The 6,479-nt window shown below is 52.3% G+C and overlaps 13 non-coding genes across 13 annotated transcripts; 10 read left to right on the forward strand and 3 right to left on the reverse strand.

Moving 5' to 3' along the window:
- Positions 1-169: 169 nt before the first annotated feature.
- On the forward strand, positions 170-243 carry Trnai-aau (transfer RNA isoleucine (anticodon AAU)). Its single transcript has one exon. It is a non-coding gene; the product is annotated as a tRNA-Ile (tRNA).
- Positions 244-995: 752 nt separating this feature from the next.
- Positions 996-1,067, reverse strand: Trnag-ucc (transfer RNA glycine (anticodon UCC)). Its single transcript has one exon. It is a non-coding gene; the product is annotated as a tRNA-Gly (tRNA).
- A 336-nt stretch (positions 1,068-1,403) lies between these two features.
- Trnag-gcc (transfer RNA glycine (anticodon GCC)) lies at positions 1,404-1,474 on the forward strand. Its single transcript has one exon. It is a non-coding gene; the product is annotated as a tRNA-Gly (tRNA).
- A 295-nt stretch (positions 1,475-1,769) lies between these two features.
- On the forward strand, positions 1,770-1,842 carry Trnam-cau (transfer RNA methionine (anticodon CAU)). Its single transcript has one exon. It is a non-coding gene; the product is annotated as a tRNA-Met (tRNA).
- Positions 1,843-2,298: 456 nt separating this feature from the next.
- Positions 2,299-2,370, forward strand: Trnae-uuc (transfer RNA glutamic acid (anticodon UUC)). Its single transcript has one exon. It is a non-coding gene; the product is annotated as a tRNA-Glu (tRNA).
- Positions 2,371-2,626: 256 nt separating this feature from the next.
- Positions 2,627-2,700, forward strand: Trnai-aau (transfer RNA isoleucine (anticodon AAU)). Its single transcript has one exon. It is a non-coding gene; the product is annotated as a tRNA-Ile (tRNA).
- Positions 2,701-3,453: 753 nt separating this feature from the next.
- Positions 3,454-3,525, reverse strand: Trnag-ucc (transfer RNA glycine (anticodon UCC)). Its single transcript has one exon. It is a non-coding gene; the product is annotated as a tRNA-Gly (tRNA).
- Positions 3,526-3,861: 336 nt separating this feature from the next.
- On the forward strand, positions 3,862-3,932 carry Trnag-gcc (transfer RNA glycine (anticodon GCC)). The gene has a single exon. It is a non-coding gene; the product is annotated as a tRNA-Gly (tRNA).
- A 295-nt stretch (positions 3,933-4,227) lies between these two features.
- Trnam-cau (transfer RNA methionine (anticodon CAU)) lies at positions 4,228-4,300 on the forward strand. Its single transcript has one exon. It is a non-coding gene; the product is annotated as a tRNA-Met (tRNA).
- Positions 4,301-4,756: 456 nt separating this feature from the next.
- Trnae-uuc (transfer RNA glutamic acid (anticodon UUC)) lies at positions 4,757-4,828 on the forward strand. Its single transcript has one exon. It is a non-coding gene; the product is annotated as a tRNA-Glu (tRNA).
- Positions 4,829-5,084: 256 nt separating this feature from the next.
- Positions 5,085-5,158, forward strand: Trnai-aau (transfer RNA isoleucine (anticodon AAU)). Its single transcript has one exon. It is a non-coding gene; the product is annotated as a tRNA-Ile (tRNA).
- A 753-nt stretch (positions 5,159-5,911) lies between these two features.
- On the reverse strand, positions 5,912-5,983 carry Trnag-ucc (transfer RNA glycine (anticodon UCC)). The gene has a single exon. It is a non-coding gene; the product is annotated as a tRNA-Gly (tRNA).
- Positions 5,984-6,319: 336 nt separating this feature from the next.
- Positions 6,320-6,390, forward strand: Trnag-gcc (transfer RNA glycine (anticodon GCC)). The gene has a single exon. It is a non-coding gene; the product is annotated as a tRNA-Gly (tRNA).
- Positions 6,391-6,479: the final 89 nt, after the last annotated feature.

Here is a 6,479-nt window from a genome sequence, read left to right on the forward strand (position 1 = left end):
AACGTCAGCTGAAAACAGTCGAGAGAAACGGGCACGCAATGAAATTACTACGAGCAGCGGAATAAAGGGAGAAGAGACGCTGGTCCACTGTTGGACTGCTACCATAGAAATGTTACATGGCAATACGCAGAGCAATTCCCGCGAAGCGATGGAAGACTCTCTGCACCGAGGCCCGTTAGCTCAGTCGGTTAGAGCGTCGTGCTAATAACGCGAAGGTCGTGGGTTCGATCCCCCCACGGGCCACTACGATTTCACTCTTCCAAAAAGGCAACGCCGATTTCGGCGGGGAAGTATGGTAACAAAGAAATCGTCACATTGTGTGCGAGCTGATAGGGGACCAGAACGCGACTTGTCGGGACGCGCTAAAACACTTCACTGGTCACAGCACGGTGAACACACAGTTCCTCGTCCGATCACCGCTACTGCGCGAAGCTGGGCGTTGTCAGTGCTTGGGCGGGTGACCGCCTGCGAACACAGGGCACTGCCGACAGTTTCAATTCGTATTTCTCTTTCCTCTTCGGTTTCGGAGCTGCAGCGCTATTCGGTCAAGGGCACTGGCGCCACATTTTGCCTCTCGGTATGCCAAGTCGCGCCGTGCGGCCACAGTGAAATGAAGGAGCGTGTTGTAAAATTTTCAACAAAGAAAAAAAAAAAAAAAAAAGAAATGTACTAGTAATAAAACTGAATTTGTCTGACAGAACATGTAACATCAGACAATACATGATAACAGGCAGCAGGTATTTACTTGAGGCATAAGTAACGTGGTGGCCGCCTCGCCATACCTCTCTCAGTCGTTTCGCGTGCTTGTCCTCTTGATATAGGCCGATTGGAGAGCGTCAGCTCTCGCGTCAGCTGAGCTAAGTCGAGACAAGTCGAGACTCAAGGGGAATCGACGCACACACTATAGGGTGGCCTGCAGCGAGTAAGAGGGCGAAAGAAACATTAATTTAAAGACGCGTGGCAAAAGTACTCATACGCAAAAGTAAAAAGCCGGCTGCGGTGGCCGGGAATCGAACCCGGATCAACTGCTTGGAAGGCAACTATGCTGACCATTACACCACCACCGCACGGTTTCCGTCCGCGCACGGCGCGCTGTGTCTGCTTCCCGCCTGTCGGCGGCGGCTCAAGGTGGTCGTAGCTGTAGGCGCATTACGGGGTAGGCGAGCGCATCCAGACAGCGTCTCTACGCACATTTCGCGTCCTTTGGCAAGAGTCGTCGCGTGCGTGCGCCGCAAGAGTACTTAGGCGATCGCGTTCGGGCGTCATTTTTAAGCAGTGCAGTGCAGTTCAGGATTCAGCGTGTGTAGCATTCTCTCGAGAGGATGCGACGGCGCTGGACGGCAGTCTCACTTTCCCCTCAGACGTCTGCCGCGGAAAGCACCAGGAAGCTGTGAACTAGCTGAGCATCGGTGGTTCAGTGGTAGAATGCTCGCCTGCCACGCGGGCGGCCCGGGTTCGATTCCCGGCCGATGCATCATTTTGTTTTTTCTCCGATAGTGGTGCTGCGTGTCTTTCGCACTCGAACTGCGTGAGCCATGAGAATGAACCGCGGGATTTCCGTGTGGGAATAACCAAACATGCAGCGCGCACGACTGCTCGTTTCGACTGTTGTGCGCTATTGTACATACTGGCGTCGGCCTAGCATCACAAGTTGCCTGTCGCGCCGGGAATGCACGTGTAGCAACAGAAAAAAATGAGCCAGGAAGTGCAGACCCTCTACCACTGGTATTTGGTACTTACCGAGATTCCAGAAGGCGTGGCGATCACCTGCCTCGGTAGCGCAGTAGGCAGCGCGTAAGTCTCATAATCTTAAGGTCGTGAGTTCGATCCTCACCCGGGGCATTTAATTTACTTTCGTCCACAGCTAAATCGACGGCTCTGGGGTTTGCGAAGGAGCGAAACACTTTGTGCTTTGTTATCCTCAAGGCTTCAACGACTCAGCGTGATAATGTTTACTTCCCGTTATTACTACTTGCAGTTCTTATGTAAAATTTTCAAGAAAAAAAGTACTAGTAATAAAACTGAATTTCGTACGATATAACGTGTAAAGTCACACAATGTATGACCTGCTGTATGATGACAGGCAGCAGGTATTTACTTGCGAAATAAGTAAATAAATATTACTACTTACGGCTTTGCTTTTCCTCCTACCCCTGTAACAACGAGGCATAAAGCAATGGATTGTGACTTTTGCCATGCGCGCCTCGCCATGGGCGCGCGGAAAGATGCTCGCAAACAGGGAAAGTGCGACACGGAAAGCGTCTGGACCGGGTGTAAACGCCGAGGAAAATGCGCGCGTCCGGTGTGGTCTAGTGGCTAGGATACCTGGCTTTCACCCAGGAGGCCCGGGTTCGATTCCCGGTACCGGAACGGAATTTTTCGGAAAAAGTCACGACAAGTTTTGACCCTGCGAAAGGCTGTTTCACGTCCTCCTCGCATTATACCTACTGGTTCATAAACGTCAGCTGAAAACAGTCGAGAGAAACGGGCACGCAATGAAATTACTACGAGCAGCGGAATAAAGGGAGAAGAGACGCTGGTCCACTGTTGGACTGCTACCATAGAAATGTTACATGGCAATACGCAGAGCAATTCCCGCGAAGCGATGGAAGACTCTCTGCACCGAGGCCCGTTAGCTCAGTCGGTTAGAGCGTCGTGCTAATAACGCGAAGGTCGTGGGTTCGATCCCCCCACGGGCCACTACGATTTCACTCTTCCAAAAAGGCAACGCCGATTTCGGCGGGGAAGTATGGTAACAAAGAAATCGTCACATTGTGTGCGAGCTGATAGGGGACCAGAACGCGACTTGTCGGGACGCGCTAAAACACTTCACTGGTCACAGCACGGTGAACACACAGTTCCTCGTCCGATCACCGCTACTGCGCGAAGCTGGGCGTTGTCAGTGCTTGGGCGGGTGACCGCCTGCGAACACAGGGCACTGCCGACAGTTTCAATTCGTATTTCTCTTTCCTCTTCGGTTTCGGAGCTGCAGCGCTATTCGGTCAAGGGCACTGGCGCCACATTTTGCCTCTCGGTATGCCAAGTCGCGCCGTGCGGCCACAGTGAAATGAAGGAGCGTGTTGTAAAATTTTCAACAAAGAAAAAAAAAAAAAAAAAAAGAAATGTACTAGTAATAAAACTGAATTTGTCTGACAGAACATGTAACATCAGACAATACATGATAACAGGCAGCAGGTATTTACTTGAGGCATAAGTAACGTGGTGGCCGCCTCGCCATACCTCTCTCAGTCGTTTCGCGTGCTTGTCCTCTTGATATAGGCCGATTGGAGAGCGTCAGCTCTCGCGTCAGCTGAGCTAAGTCGAGACAAGTCGAGACTCAAGGGGAATCGACGCACACACTATAGGGTGGCCTGCAGCGAGTAAGAGGGCGAAAGAAACATTAATTTAAAGACGCGTGGCAAAAGTACTCATACGCAAAAGTAAAAAGCCGGCTGCGGTGGCCGGGAATCGAACCCGGATCAACTGCTTGGAAGGCAACTATGCTGACCATTACACCACCACCGCACGGTTTCCGTCCGCGCACGGCGCGCTGTGTCTGCTTCCCGCCTGTCGGCGGCGGCTCAAGGTGGTCGTAGCTGTAGGCGCATTACGGGGTAGGCGAGCGCATCCAGACAGCGTCTCTACGCACATTTCGCGTCCTTTGGCAAGAGTCGTCGCGTGCGTGCGCCGCAAGAGTACTTAGGCGATCGCGTTCGGGCGTCATTTTTAAGCAGTGCAGTGCAGTTCAGGATTCAGCGTGTGTAGCATTCTCTCGAGAGGATGCGACGGCGCTGGACGGCAGTCTCACTTTCCCCTCAGACGTCTGCCGCGGAAAGCACCAGGAAGCTGTGAACTAGCTGAGCATCGGTGGTTCAGTGGTAGAATGCTCGCCTGCCACGCGGGCGGCCCGGGTTCGATTCCCGGCCGATGCATCATTTTGTTTTTTCTCCGATAGTGGTGCTGCGTGTCTTTCGCACTCGAACTGCGTGAGCCATGAGAATGAACCGCGGGATTTCCGTGTGGGAATAACCAAACATGCAGCGCGCACGACTGCTCGTTTCGACTGTTGTGCGCTATTGTACATACTGGCGTCGGCCTAGCATCACAAGTTGCCTGTCGCGCCGGGAATGCACGTGTAGCAACAGAAAAAAATGAGCCAGGAAGTGCAGACCCTCTACCACTGGTATTTGGTACTTACCGAGATTCCAGAAGGCGTGGCGATCACCTGCCTCGGTAGCGCAGTAGGCAGCGCGTAAGTCTCATAATCTTAAGGTCGTGAGTTCGATCCTCACCCGGGGCATTTAATTTACTTTCGTCCACAGCTAAATCGACGGCTCTGGGGTTTGCGAAGGAGCGAAACACTTTGTGCTTTGTTATCCTCAAGGCTTCAACGACTCAGCGTGATAATGTTTACTTCCCGTTATTACTACTTGCAGTTCTTATGTAAAATTTTCAAGAAAAAAAGTACTAGTAATAAAACTGAATTTCGTACGATATAACGTGTAAAGTCACACAATGTATGACCTGCTGTATGATGACAGGCAGCAGGTATTTACTTGCGAAATAAGTAAATAAATATTACTACTTACGGCTTTGCTTTTCCTCCTACCCCTGTAACAACGAGGCATAAAGCAATGGATTGTGACTTTTGCCATGCGCGCCTCGCCATGGGCGCGCGGAAAGATGCTCGCAAACAGGGAAAGTGCGACACGGAAAGCGTCTGGACCGGGTGTAAACGCCGAGGAAAATGCGCGCGTCCGGTGTGGTCTAGTGGCTAGGATACCTGGCTTTCACCCAGGAGGCCCGGGTTCGATTCCCGGTACCGGAACGGAATTTTTCGGAAAAAGTCACGACAAGTTTTGACCCTGCGAAAGGCTGTTTCACGTCCTCCTCGCATTATACCTACTGGTTCATAAACGTCAGCTGAAAACAGTCGAGAGAAACGGGCACGCAATGAAATTACTACGAGCAGCGGAATAAAGGGAGAAGAGACGCTGGTCCACTGTTGGACTGCTACCATAGAAATGTTACATGGCAATACGCAGAGCAATTCCCGCGAAGCGATGGAAGACTCTCTGCACCGAGGCCCGTTAGCTCAGTCGGTTAGAGCGTCGTGCTAATAACGCGAAGGTCGTGGGTTCGATCCCCCCACGGGCCACTACGATTTCACTCTTCCAAAAAGGCAACGCCGATTTCGGCGGGGAAGTATGGTAACAAAGAAATCGTCACATTGTGTGCGAGCTGATAGGGGACCAGAACGCGACTTGTCGGGACGCGCTAAAACACTTCACTGGTCACAGCACGGTGAACACACAGTTCCTCGTCCGATCACCGCTACTGCGCGAAGCTGGGCGTTGTCAGTGCTTGGGCGGGTGACCGCCTGCGAACACAGGGCACTGCCGACAGTTTCAATTCGTATTTCTCTTTCCTCTTCGGTTTCGGAGCTGCAGCGCTATTCGGTCAAGGGCACTGGCGCCACATTTTGCCTCTCGGTATGCCAAGTCGCGCCGTGCGGCCACAGTGAAATGAAGGAGCGTGTTGTAAAATTTTCAACAAAGAAAAAAAAAAAAAAAAAAAGAAATGTACTAGTAATAAAACTGAATTTGTCTGACAGAACATGTAACATCAGACAATACATGATAACAGGCAGCAGGTATTTACTTGAGGCATAAGTAACGTGGTGGCCGCCTCGCCATACCTCTCTCAGTCGTTTCGCGTGCTTGTCCTCTTGATATAGGCCGATTGGAGAGCGTCAGCTCTCGCGTCAGCTGAGCTAAGTCGAGACAAGTCGAGACTCAAGGGGAATCGACGCACACACTATAGGGTGGCCTGCAGCGAGTAAGAGGGCGAAAGAAACATTAATTTAAAGACGCGTGGCAAAAGTACTCATACGCAAAAGTAAAAAGCCGGCTGCGGTGGCCGGGAATCGAACCCGGATCAACTGCTTGGAAGGCAACTATGCTGACCATTACACCACCACCGCACGGTTTCCGTCCGCGCACGGCGCGCTGTGTCTGCTTCCCGCCTGTCGGCGGCGGCTCAAGGTGGTCGTAGCTGTAGGCGCATTACGGGGTAGGCGAGCGCATCCAGACAGCGTCTCTACGCACATTTCGCGTCCTTTGGCAAGAGTCGTCGCGTGCGTGCGCCGCAAGAGTACTTAGGCGATCGCGTTCGGGCGTCATTTTTAAGCAGTGCAGTGCAGTTCAGGATTCAGCGTGTGTAGCATTCTCTCGAGAGGATGCGACGGCGCTGGACGGCAGTCTCACTTTCCCCTCAGACGTCTGCCGCGGAAAGCACCAGGAAGCTGTGAACTAGCTGAGCATCGGTGGTTCAGTGGTAGAATGCTCGCCTGCCACGCGGGCGGCCCGGGTTCGATTCCCGGCCGATGCATCATTTTGTTTTTTCTCCGATAGTGGTGCTGCGTGTCTTTCGCACTCGAACTGCGTGAGCCATGAGAATGAACCGCGGGATTTCCGTGT

Source organism: Schistocerca serialis, chromosome 2, assembly GCF_023864345.2.
Source record: "Schistocerca serialis cubense isolate TAMUIC-IGC-003099 chromosome 2, iqSchSeri2.2, whole genome shotgun sequence".
Classification (NCBI taxonomy): Eukaryota; Metazoa; Arthropoda; class Insecta; order Orthoptera; family Acrididae; genus Schistocerca; species Schistocerca serialis.